Source organism: Solea solea, chromosome 15, assembly GCF_958295425.1.
Source record: "Solea solea chromosome 15, fSolSol10.1, whole genome shotgun sequence".
Taxonomy (NCBI): domain Eukaryota; kingdom Metazoa; phylum Chordata; class Actinopteri; order Pleuronectiformes; family Soleidae; genus Solea; species Solea solea.
This window is the reverse complement of record NC_081148.1, coordinates 6,393,734-6,405,881: the sequence shown is the minus strand read 5'-3', so window position 1 is coordinate 6,405,881 and position 12,148 is coordinate 6,393,734. Positions and strand designations below refer to the sequence as shown.

At 39.7% G+C, this 12,148-nt stretch overlaps 1 protein-coding gene across 3 annotated transcripts in view; it reads right to left on the bottom strand.

Moving 5' to 3' along the window:
- Positions 1-12,148, bottom strand: part of cdh11 (cadherin 11, type 2, OB-cadherin (osteoblast)) — a 71,461-nt gene that overhangs the window by 31,247 nt on the left and 28,066 nt on the right. For 2 of the 3 annotated variants that reach the window (XM_058650826.1, XM_058650827.1), the window contains one exon: positions 5,783-5,841. The gene's annotated coding sequence lies outside the window, so the exon portion shown is untranslated. Of the gene's footprint in view, positions 1-5,782; positions 5,842-6,164; positions 6,289-12,148 lie in introns of those variants that run through there. The other variant, XM_058650828.1, reaches the window with a different exon arrangement.

The following is a 12,148-nucleotide window of genomic DNA, read 5'->3' as shown; positions in this document are numbered from 1 at the left end:
CCGTGTGTCATTCACATACTGCCGTTCGTACTCCTATTCTGCGTGTGTGCCTGTGTGCGTGTGTGTGTATGTGTGTCGTGGGGGGGTGGGGGTCGGGAGTTATAGCCCCAGAGGGAGGTACAGAAAGAGAAAAGGTTGGGGGGGTAGGAAACGGGGGCGTCTGGAATTGATTTGAGGCTAAAGGAAAAATAAAATACTTTGGATTCTTAAAGGCCCGAGGAGCAGGGACATACGACCGCAAAGAAAACGAAGCAAGAGGGAAGAGAGAGAGAGAGAAAATGAGAGGTCGGATGACACCAAGAAAACAGGAAAGAAAGATTTATACTTCTGCAACATCACGACTTTGTAGTTGAATCTGCACTGGAACTCGCGGACAATTTGTATATCTTTGCATCTAGTGCCAACATCGACGATCGAGAAAGCAGCTTTTGGAGACTGATTACAAGTACAGGCAGATGATTACAAGGCATGAGGTTGTCCAAAATAACAGCTGCGCTACCAGTTTTTCAGCCCCTGTCTATGAATGTAGACATATTCAAATATATTAAATATAGTTACCATCATCATGTAAAAGTATGATTTAAGTTGGGAGTAGTAATGGCGAAAAGAATGACCACAAAAGCAACAGGGAGAAAAAGAAAATAGACTTAAAACGGGCAAAGGGAATGGAAACTGTAGCTACAGCGGAGAACTGGAGTGAAGGGAAGATCGGGCAAAAAGGGAGTCGCGAAGATTCTAAGTGGAGGTATGGAGAGTAACTTGAGCTGCTGCCGCTGCTGAGGCTTGAGATTGACTCTAAAATCTGTTTCACCCTGCAGCTGTGAAACACTTTATTTTCTATCCCCTTTCAACAGCAGTGTGGAGGCATCCAAACACTGCACTGTGACAGCTACTGTGACCCTCACACATGTACAAAGCCCACCTTGACAAGAGGATCACAACTAATCCAAATCACTAACTCCTACATAAATCTATAATGCACACATGGCAAATATTTAACAGTGACTTTATTATTTATACTTTTTTATTTAGAGTTTCTGTGAGGATAAGTGAGACTATATTGTTGAATACATTGTTACCTTTAAAAGAAGAGGTAACTGGTTAAATAATTAATAAAGACAATCACGTTTCCAATAAGAATATGCCCATGCAAGGGTTAATGGGGATCAATTTGATGAGTGCTTGTGTTATGTTTGTGTGAGTCATTTTCCAATGACCTTACATTAGTAATTCAATCAACCCTCATTTTAATGTTTCTCCACTGGAAGCTGTTAAAATTGTAAATCACTTCGCTGCAGAGAGCCAGTGAACGTACCATTAACTGATCAGCGTGAAGCTCATTCCTCTTATTAGCGGAGCTTGTTAAACCGACCACAACAACGGCGAGCTCTGTTGTGTGTTATTGGCCCCATGCAACAGTTAACACAGCTGCCAGACTGCCACAGATGAAGGAGGAGGCAGGTAAACTGAATTTACTGGGCTTTGAAGTCCATAGCAAACAAGTGAAATTATGAGAGGACATAAAACAAAAAAGAATGATTTTGACAGAGAGAAGAGGAGATCAGCCAAATTTGTGAATCAGTTGAAGGGAAAAGTGGGGAAAAAAAAGCGAGGTATTTGAATCCAGCTCGGTTAGCCGTCCGTGTTCATGCATAGCGAGTTTGGCGAGTCTGTTCAAAACATGATGAATAGAGACTAAAGATATTAGAAAATGAGAAAGAAAGAGGGAGAGAAAGAGGGAGAGAAAGATATCAAAGGGAGGCTGAGAGGATATAAGGTGGAAATCCTCTTTTTTCCATTCTTCCCCATGGAAAAATGAGAGAGTTAATTCCTCAAGGGCTTACATTTTTTTTTCTCTCCATCTCTCCGTGTTGCAGTATCATTGCCGCCTGACATTTCTCTCTGCTCCCCCCCTCCGATCTTTACTTTTCTGCCTCTCATTCCATCTGTTTTTCTCATTTTATCCTACTTGTCAAAAAAATATTATCCATATTTGCATTGCTCCTTTCTCCCCGGGATGTCCCTCGGTTGCGTCTGCTCTGTCCCTGAATCACCCTCTCTTTCTTTTGACCCCCTCATCCCTCTGATTCCTTACAGGGTTTATGGGTTTATGATGCGTGGTAATCTCACTGCAAACACATTGATCTGCTCTTTCTCTCCCTATGGGATTTTTACATTTGAGTGGTGCATGAGTGAGATGTACTGACAGAAGAACTGAACAAAACAACCATAAGAGATGCAGAACATAAGAGTAATGAAGGTAATTGAGCAAGAGAGGAGAATATAAATTCCTTGCACAACACAGTTAAAGGCCAATGTAGAGCAGAGCATAATTCCACTGAAATATATCTACGGTCTGCATGATGGGTTGAGGTAAAAGTCTGATCCTTAAAAAAAATCATCCAAACTTTCTGTCTGTCTGTAATGGTCTATCTCAGTTTAAAAGCAGTGAAAGCAGCCCGTTATCTAAGCCTGTAATCTCAGATTGGAGGATAACTCCATATTCTACATGCAATTTCTCTCTTCTGAAATGCCATTTTCTCCAGACACTTGATCCCTTAAGCTCTTGAATTCAACACAGTTACCTGACTTTTCCATTCATCGTCCCCAATGTTCTGATGATTGCATCATCATCTGTTTACCTGTTTCATAAGCAAATGTGTGAAACGGATTTTCAGACACAAGATAATTGCTACGACAGAGGAGAGCCTCACATCTTTCCAAAAATGAGATTTCCCAGAGTCACCCTGTTAAAATTGTCAAATTGCAGCTCTCACAGGAGGAGGTTTTGCTTTCTCTTGTTTTTGATCTCTTTAAAATACAGACCTTTTACAGCCTTGGGAAACTTGAGTGTTTACTCAAATGGCATTTCAAAGTTCCCTAATTGCAGTTTAAATTGTTCGGTTGCCTTTTAGCCATTTGAATTGGCACTCTATGACGCTGACTTGTGCATAAAAGCGGAGAGTGTCAGTCACATTCAGTTGTTTTAATTTGTTATCCTGTCTTCATCAAACTGCTAGCTTTTTTGTGTGTGAAATGAGACTGCGATTGAGGCATTTTGCAAGTGCATCTATTCACACAGTAAATAGTAAATCCGTCATTGCTCACATATTGTGCCAACCAGAAGGAAAAAATCCTCACTTTGGAATTTATGTGGTTTTGAAAATGATCTAAAGCTCAAAGCCTCTGGGATTCAGTGCCTCGAAAGTAGCTTTTAGGCATTGGGATGCTCTTATTCAGAATGGCTGAGTGGTATAAGCTATAAGATCAGATAATACTTTATGAGTCCCACAATTTACAGGGTTAAACCATGGCAGACAACAAAAGGCAAATCTAAAGCAGGTGATGACATCAAAACTCTTATAGTGTCCAGACAGGATTTGCAGTGACATCGTTCTTTTACCCTTAAATGATCTTCGTGGGTTGGCAGTGCCATAAACCCGCAAGAAAACGATTGTTTTTAATTCAACGAGGCTGTCACTGCAGCTCATTGTATCTCTGGTATACTGTAATTGCATGGTAGCTTCTTGTGTTTGTGTGGGTTGGGAAAGGGCAGCTATACTATATTCCCAGCTCTAAATCTGTCAGACTGCTGGGTAATCAATACTCATAGGGGCGTTAAAACACACCCTGTGTATTTGTATACATCTTTAGAATAAGGATCTTCCTCTTCACTAATTCCTGCTTCTTATCTCTCCTCCCAGACACCCATCAGTGTCGCATTTGTAAAGATACATGAGCCTGATATTTAATGAGTTTTAACAACATTTCTACTGTCTACTTTACACTTTTATAAAAAGACATGATCAGTGCTATGTTGCACCTTCCATGGACTTTGTGTTAATATTGAATGGGAAACTGCCGTACTGTGCATTTTCAGTTTGTTTTTGTTTACATGCTCATTTGCACTGAACATAATGTGTGACATTAAACTCAAGTTGCTGCACCATCATCTGATATGTATACTATGCCAGAAATTAAAAAAAAATGTTATTTACAGTTTTCATTTCAGTATTGAGAGATGTACATGCAGAACAACACGAGACACGTGTCCTTCACATAATAGCTCAGATCATTATTAGATTTTTTTGGGTGATGCAGGACTGAGATTTGGACGGGATTGGACAGGATGGACAGGATTAGAAATTAATATATTTTCTAGGGACAGCTCAGGTTAAACGGTTTGAAGATAAAGTAAGAGGGGCCAGGTTGAGGTGGTTTAGTCATGTGCAGATAGTGATTGTATTGGACAAAGGATGTTGAAGGTGGAGCTGCCAGACAGGAGGAAAAGAGGAAGACCACAGATAAGGTTCATGGATGTTGTGAAGGAAGACGTGAGGACAGTTGGTGTAACAGAGGGTTACAGAGGGATAGGGCAAGATGGAGGCGGATGAGCCAAAGGAAGAAGATAGATGCTCATGGATGCATCCGGGGCGAGAAAAGGAAAGAAAGGTAATGCAACACTACCAGTACCAACTGATGTAAAGCACCAAAGAAGAATGAAACTTTCCCCATAACATATTATAAACACAACAAACAAATGGAAAGAATAGGTGCTGGTCCTAATGTCGTCCTGTTGTCTCTATTTATGTTATAGACCGAAATAACGGCGAAAAGTAGCCCACGACTGTAGTATGTTTCCTCCTCCAGCCACATAAACACACACAGGACCATAAATCTGTTGCCCTCCTTTAGCTGCAATTGTCCTAAAGGAAAAGCTCTAATCTGGTGAAAGAGAGAGAGATAAATATACAGTGAGAGAGATAGAGAAGGGGGAGGGGTGATGTGACTTGAGACTGGTTGAGATAAGCACCTTTGTGTCTTTTTGGACTCATTTTCTACAAAGATAAAACACACACACACATAATTTCTTTGTCGGTTTGCCAGCTGCTAAATTGACACAGTCACACCAGAGGTCATCTGGATGAATGCCTGCTGTAATGGGATATGCAATATGTGCTCCGATCCCAGTTTGGAGGTCAGAAGGTTAAACATCCAATCAGCAACACAGTGTAGCTAAACCCCCTAAAACCGCGATTAATACGCTACCAGTGTAATCAATACATGCCGATGGAGACACATTTTATTGGCAGCCAAACAATGATACCGGCAAAAGCAGGTGTTGGAAGAGCTCAAGTCATCATTTTGTGTGAAAGAAAAAAATGGTACATCTCCAATTACTGATTCATTCTCTTAATTCAATATCCATAAACAAAACCCTTAGCATCACATGACTCTGACCTCATGAGGTGACTTTGATGGCAGGGTCTAAGAGCCCCTGAACCAGAATTAGAAATAGAATAGAATAGAAATAGAACCGTTATTGATTATTGCCATAATTACTGTTTATACTGTGGTGTTTGAAAACCACTAAGGTCCCTGTCTGACTTACTGTCTGCTTGGTGTTTTTCTTTTTTTACCAGTTTGTCTTTTTCCAGTTTACAGGCTGCAGTTGAGGGATTAGACTATGCTATTCTGAAAATGGCTCGTCAGCCTGCCAGCCACTGATAAGCACACTCAGGATCGATTAGATCTGCGTCTAATCTATTCAACTTTTTCCAAGCAAAAGGAGAAAAATGCTTAATATGGCAGATGTGAGATTTGTGATACAGTGAATTTCGGAACATGTGCCCAGAGGCCACATGCATTGTAATCCACATTTTCAGGTATGAGATCATAAAAAAAACTGCATTTCACAAGTCCTCTTTAACAAAGTGCTCTATGCAAACGTGAAGTAAACACACAAACACACACAGAAAGAAAAAAGAAGGGCAGAACATACCTTTAGCTCATACCCGGTGTTGCTGCAATGGCAGTTTTCTCTTCTGCACAGTGACAGACCTGCGTAACAAAAATGAGAAGGAAGAGAGAGGGAATTTACATTAATCACATGCAAGTACTTCCATTTATTGAAGAGGAAAGCGTTCATGTGATCTATGATGTAATTAGGTGTGTGTTAATTGAATGTATGGTGTACCACATACTATTACATATTAAATTGTGCTTGTAAGAAAAGGAATGGGAAACAGTTATAATGTGTGCTATCTGACGTTTAGACAAAACACACTTTCTGACAAAAAGATTTATATATAGTTTTGCACGCATATTTATACATCAGCAACGTCTTAAACTCTTCAAATAACACTGAAAGCTTTAACAGTTACCTGCAGATGTTTTTTCAGGAAGTGCGTTGGGTGTCGATAATATCACTTGCTGAAATTTTACTTCAAATATGCCATACCAATAGAATCATTTTAACTACAGCCTTCTTTCATTTATATGCCCCTGCACTGTGCATTAGCACTGATGCACTATACAGCATATGCATGTCCTATGATGAGCTTTGAATGAAAGTATATGTGTTGCTTTGAGCTTTGAATGAAAGTATATTGTTGGCTTTGAGCTTTGAATGAAAGTATAAGTGTTGGCTTTGATGTTTTCTTTCAAAGTCTGGGCTCTTAAGTATCACAGTCGAAGATTAGAAATGGCCACAGAGGATTTTGAGGAATTTTATCACAAAAGTTGCTGTCTTTGTGTTATCGTTGCATTCCCACATCACCTGAGGTGTTGTATCAGGGCAAAGAAATGAACGAGACATGCTCTCGCCTCCATCAGTAACTACCAGTGCCCTGGAGTAAGCTACTTAACCCTGGCCCGTCCCAGTGGAGTGTCTCAGAGCCAGCGATGCTGCTTTATGAATGTACAGAGCATTTTCCTTCTGTGTGTGTGTGAATGAAGCAACGTGTCTCAAAATGAACATTTGTGACTTGGGCAAGGCTACACAGGTATAGAGACGAAAACAGCCTATCCAAAGAGTATTTCTTTACAAAAATGTGCTTCCTATCTCTATTATTTTGTTTGTATGGTAGAACCCAAGTAAAACGATGGAAACTAGGTGTTTTATAATATTCTATGCCACATTTGTATCCACATCTTTCAAAATGTGCAGTGAAAGATCACAAAGCTCAGAGGACCAAGACTATTAGAAACGTTAATAAACCTAACCTTGGCAGCTGCAAAACAAGTGGTTTTAGTAGGAAATAAATTGTTCACATGTATTACATCAACCAATAGTTTTCACAGCTGCTCTTTCAATGCATTCATACCCAAGACAAACCCTTCCTTTGAATATGGTATGTAATCTACAGCATATCTTTAAACATGTCCTTTATTGCATTACATGACTGAGTTAGTGGATGTTCTATTCCTGCTATTTATTTCAACCCCCTCCAATTAGTGTGGAAATTCTTTGTAGAAACATTGTGCTTTGTTTGGTTCAAATGATTTGTTAACAGATGGAAACAATGCAAAAGAAAGTTGCTAAAATACATAATCATGTAATCATCAAAGCTCATCATTTCAGGTCGCTTTCATAATTTCCCTGATTCAGAAGAATTGATTAAATTGAATGCATCACAGAAGACTGAAAATAGCAATGCAGTCATGCTCAACACAGTCATGGGTTTTTTAGCACATGATGAATTTTCCTTAATCGGTCTTGGCAATTTCCACCAATCATCGGCATGCTATCATCATAACACATTGGTCTAATTTGCATGCAGAGAACCTTTTCTTCTCTCATTTTCAGATTGAAAAAATATATATATATTATCCTTACAGCGTCAGTAGCAAAAGTAAATGTAAAAACAGACTATGTATAACATTGTCTGTTTTTACATGTTGCAATTTTTCGAAGCCTAATGATCATCAGTATTCCGTGGTATTTGCAATGATGCTGTGGAATCATACCAGTCAATGTTGTGCCATTGCTATTATCGTTCTGCAGCTAAATCTGCCTGCTTTGTATGCAGAAACGATTGAGCTCACTCCAACCAGAAAATGACAGCTTGTTATGCGAGAGAAAATGGATTTCATCGTGTTGTGGTACTGCAAGGGACCCTGAGACAATACTGTCAATACTATAAAGTGCTGTCTGAATTGGGTCTCATGTAAAATATGCAACGCATGGATAAAGGCATATTGATTTGTCAACCACTGCCAGCAATTCAGTTACATACATGTTTCGTTGTATGCACAAAAGCTTTCAGATAGTGAGAATATGTTGTATTGATTTTCTGCAATGGATTGCAATCATATATGAAGAGTGATTTTGAAGTGAAAACACAAAGTGAAACACAAAAAGTATAAGAGAATATGCAACTTCAGTCCATCACTGCCCTTTTTTTGGCAATAATAAATATAAAGAATATAGTTCATGATGTACCTTTCTAATAGGATTGTTATGTGCATCACAGTATGTTAAAAAAACACCGGCACTTAAGCGTTAAGCTTTCATTTTATGGTGCAAGAAATTGGGTATTTGTGTTTTTATGTGAATTTGGTTCTCGTCTGATGCACACACACACAAAAATCCACCCATCACTTTTTTTTTTTAAATCGGTCTCACTCTGTTTGAAAGATGCTGTCCTGCTCGCACACACACACATACATTATTTGCACAAACATTTCATGTACATATACAAATTAGCTCAAAGGCTAGGATTAAAGTCCGGATTGAAGTCTGGATTGAGACCAAAATAATTATTCTGATTATAGTGTTCTATCCGAGTTCTATCCAAGCAAATTGCACTCTTTTGGATTAAAAGCTTGTGTTTCAACATGTTAGGCTTTATTCCACGATGGCAGCCAATTGGAATCTCAGTGTCACCACTAACACGGGAGAAATGCTATGCTGTCAAGACAAAGAGCAATAGCAAGTATTCTGTTGAGACCGGGGATAAAGTTTGAAGCTGTTTCCTTGACAGCTGGACTCTGCATTCAGCTCCTGCTCTTTGGCACTACAACAGATGACCTTTACATGGAGAAACCTGGCTAGATCCAAGGGCCCTCAAGTCATCCTTGACCCAGGGTTTAATTACTTAGTATTTTGGCCTTTGCAGACCTTCTTAACCAAGAGTGGTTTATTTTTTATTTGGCTCCTTTAAACAGATGAAAGGAGACTGCACTTCCAGTGAGGTCATGTCGTTTAAGAACAATGAAATGTTGAAATTTGTTTGATAGCAAGCGGCCCAACGCACCTATGCTATGTAGCGTAGTATTTCATGTCACTGAGTGAGTCCCAAAGTGATTTTCTGCATGAATGTATGAGTGAAAACAGGCTTGTAACTGTCAGCGTGTGTTCATGAGTTTGATGCTCTCAGTATGACTGCGGTGAAATGATGCAGAATATGCTAGCAGCTTTGAGGATCAGCACAGTGAGCCAGCTGGGAGCTACACACACACAAACACACTCACATATTGGCTTGCCGTGACTGATTCGGCCCCAGCTGTGTCAGAATTACCCATGAGTGTGCCTTCACAGGTGCACAGGTGAAAGTACACATAGACAAACCACAGAAGCACATTTTATTTAATGGACGTATACTGTACAAACTGCTTCTAGTGTTGTTGTGATGTTCATGCACATGCATACCTGCAAACACATATTGTTCCTTTGCTTTCATTTGCCCACATGATTTCCTCGCCCACAGTCACTGTCACAGTGCCAAGCATTTTGGGAGAATGGTGGCAACTTCAATCATGCAGTGTGTCTGTAATTTTTGAGACCTGTTTGAATTGAGCACCCATCTGCAAAATCAACAAATACTTGTTTTCTGAATACGCAAGTGCCGTTAGTCTTTATTTTTTCTTACACGATTCCTTTCATATACAGTATTTTATCTTCAGTGAAGCATCCTCCTCTGACTCTCCTCCTCCTCCTCTCTGACTCATTCTTGAGTCTAAAATAAAATGCTGCACAGGAGCTGCAGGTGCAAGTGGCAGGCAGTCATTTTATAGAGGATTGGCTGCTAACTATATAGGCCTATTTTTTGTCCTCCAACTCAGACGTCCTGCTCCCACAATAGTGTTACTCCCACAGCACTTTCTTTAGACATGAGTGATTTTCCACTTCCTTATCTGAATATATGTCTGTAAAATGCTCTTAAATAGCACTATGCTGTACACTTTAACCCTTCTGTTACCATCCCGTCATCGCCAACAGTCACAGGCATGCATACTTCTCATTACCATAACTCCTAGACCGTTTGTGATATCTAGAAAATTCAAAAACTATGGACTGGCGATCTGTCCAGGGTGTGACCCCGTCTTTCACCCTACGTCAGCTGAGACTGGCACAGCATGACCCTCATGCAGAGGATAAAGTGGTAGAAGATAGATGGATGGATGGAAACCAGAAAGCAGAGACATAGAGCTTTGCGCCTATATACTTGTCATCACGGTAGCCCTCTGGACTTCCGTGGAATGACTGTCCAATCACAGACAAGATTCACCAGCAAGACACATACGTCAGATTCTCAATACCATAATTCCTAAACGGCTAAATAAGTGCCAGAAATCAACAGTGAAAGTTATCTTTGAAAAAAGGGGCAGAAGCACTCGTAATACTACAGCCATAAAATCAAAATAAATCCAGATGGCCTGATTATCACGATGGTCATAGGAGGGTTAAAGATCAGTCACTGTGATTTTCAGTGGCTACTGTTGGAAACTGTGTTTCTTCCAGTTTCTTTGTTTTATTTAGAGACTGGCTTCCTTACAAGCATAAGAAAGCAAATAACTGTGTGCACTGCACCTCAAATTTGTTGATTTAGGCCTGGCACAGCTTGTGATTGAAGTTCAGGATTGTACTGGTGAAGAAACTGTGCAGTCAATTCTTACGTCTCTATTTTTACTCTTTCCACCTTGGCAGCATATAAAGATAAAACAGGTCGAGTCAAACCAGTGATGACTATCTTAATGACTCTGCGTCCTTTGGTCGATCAGATGCACACTGATCCTTCACCTGCTTGGTTAAGTGGTTAAGTTTAGGGCTAACATTTCAATTGTGGTTATAGGTTTAAGTTAGAGTTTGACTTTAAATTGTTATGGTTAGGGTTAAGAATAAGTATTTTGTTAGGCTGTCCAAAAGATTGGGAGTCAATGTGAGTCTTAAAAGGGAGAGCTGCTTTAGTGTGTGTGTTGAAGTAAACTGAAGTGGTAATGTTGCTAAATCTGCAGAATGTGTAAACAGCAGGTGTGGGTGTAAGGTCACCGGCAGACACGTTAATGCCGTATGCCTTTATAGCAGAGTTTGATCAGAACAACCAAGGCAAGATGGAGACAGACGAGTTCAAAGTGTGACTCTCTTTCTTTATAGACACGGAAATGCTTATGCAGCATCCTTTAAAAAGTGACAAAAGTATCTGAACAAACCTTTGAAATACACAGTAATATGGATGTGCAATGTCATACTTTATAAGTACTTTTTTAAGTTTATTTTTGGCTTTGTTTGATGTCAGCAAAATCTGAAAATGTGCTTCTCTTCCATTACGGCAGTAAATGTTTCATTAAATCCTAACAACGCCACTTTGTTATTACACCTTTAGTCAATGGGGCAATTTCAAGTTACCACAGACTAGACAAACAAATTCAGTGTTGTTATGGTGCAGCTTTCTTTCCCCACATGGATTTTTCTCCTAAATTCACTAAGAAGGCAGTGTTCCTCATTTAAGAAAAAATGTTGCCCATGTTTAAAAATCAGTGAGGTCATTTAAAACTCCCTAACGCCACAGCTACAGGCGTCTTTTTCACTTTAATTTGAGGGGCTTTTTATTAGTCCCTGCAGGTTCTAATCTGCACAAACGTGTCATTTGAATCTTGAGAATATTCATTGTTCTAAGGAACCGAAAGACTGAACTTCCTGTAGGATTGAGAGGGAAAGCTATTTTTGAGGATGTAGTGCAAAGCTTGCTGTATATTGGTTGTGGTAACTTACTTTGGTGTCAGGGTGAAGTATAAATAACAAGGGGAGCGGAAGGACTGGAGTTTTATTTTGAAAGATTTTCACTGATCATGTTGTGCACAAACTCAAATGCAATAATACACATCCTGGTGTGTGACAGGTTGGTGGAGAATAGCATGATTAGCATGAAGGGAAAACGGACGATAAAACACCCGACATCCTAATGCCACACATTTTCACGTGTGGCATTAGGCAAACAGCTGTACAACAGTTGGTTCAGCTTTAATTAATTGTCAATAAACACATGCACTAATTGGATATGTGCACACAAGCCCATTGACAAACAGCAATTGAAGACTATGCATTCATTAATATGCAGATATGGACTAACTTCTCCATTACTTT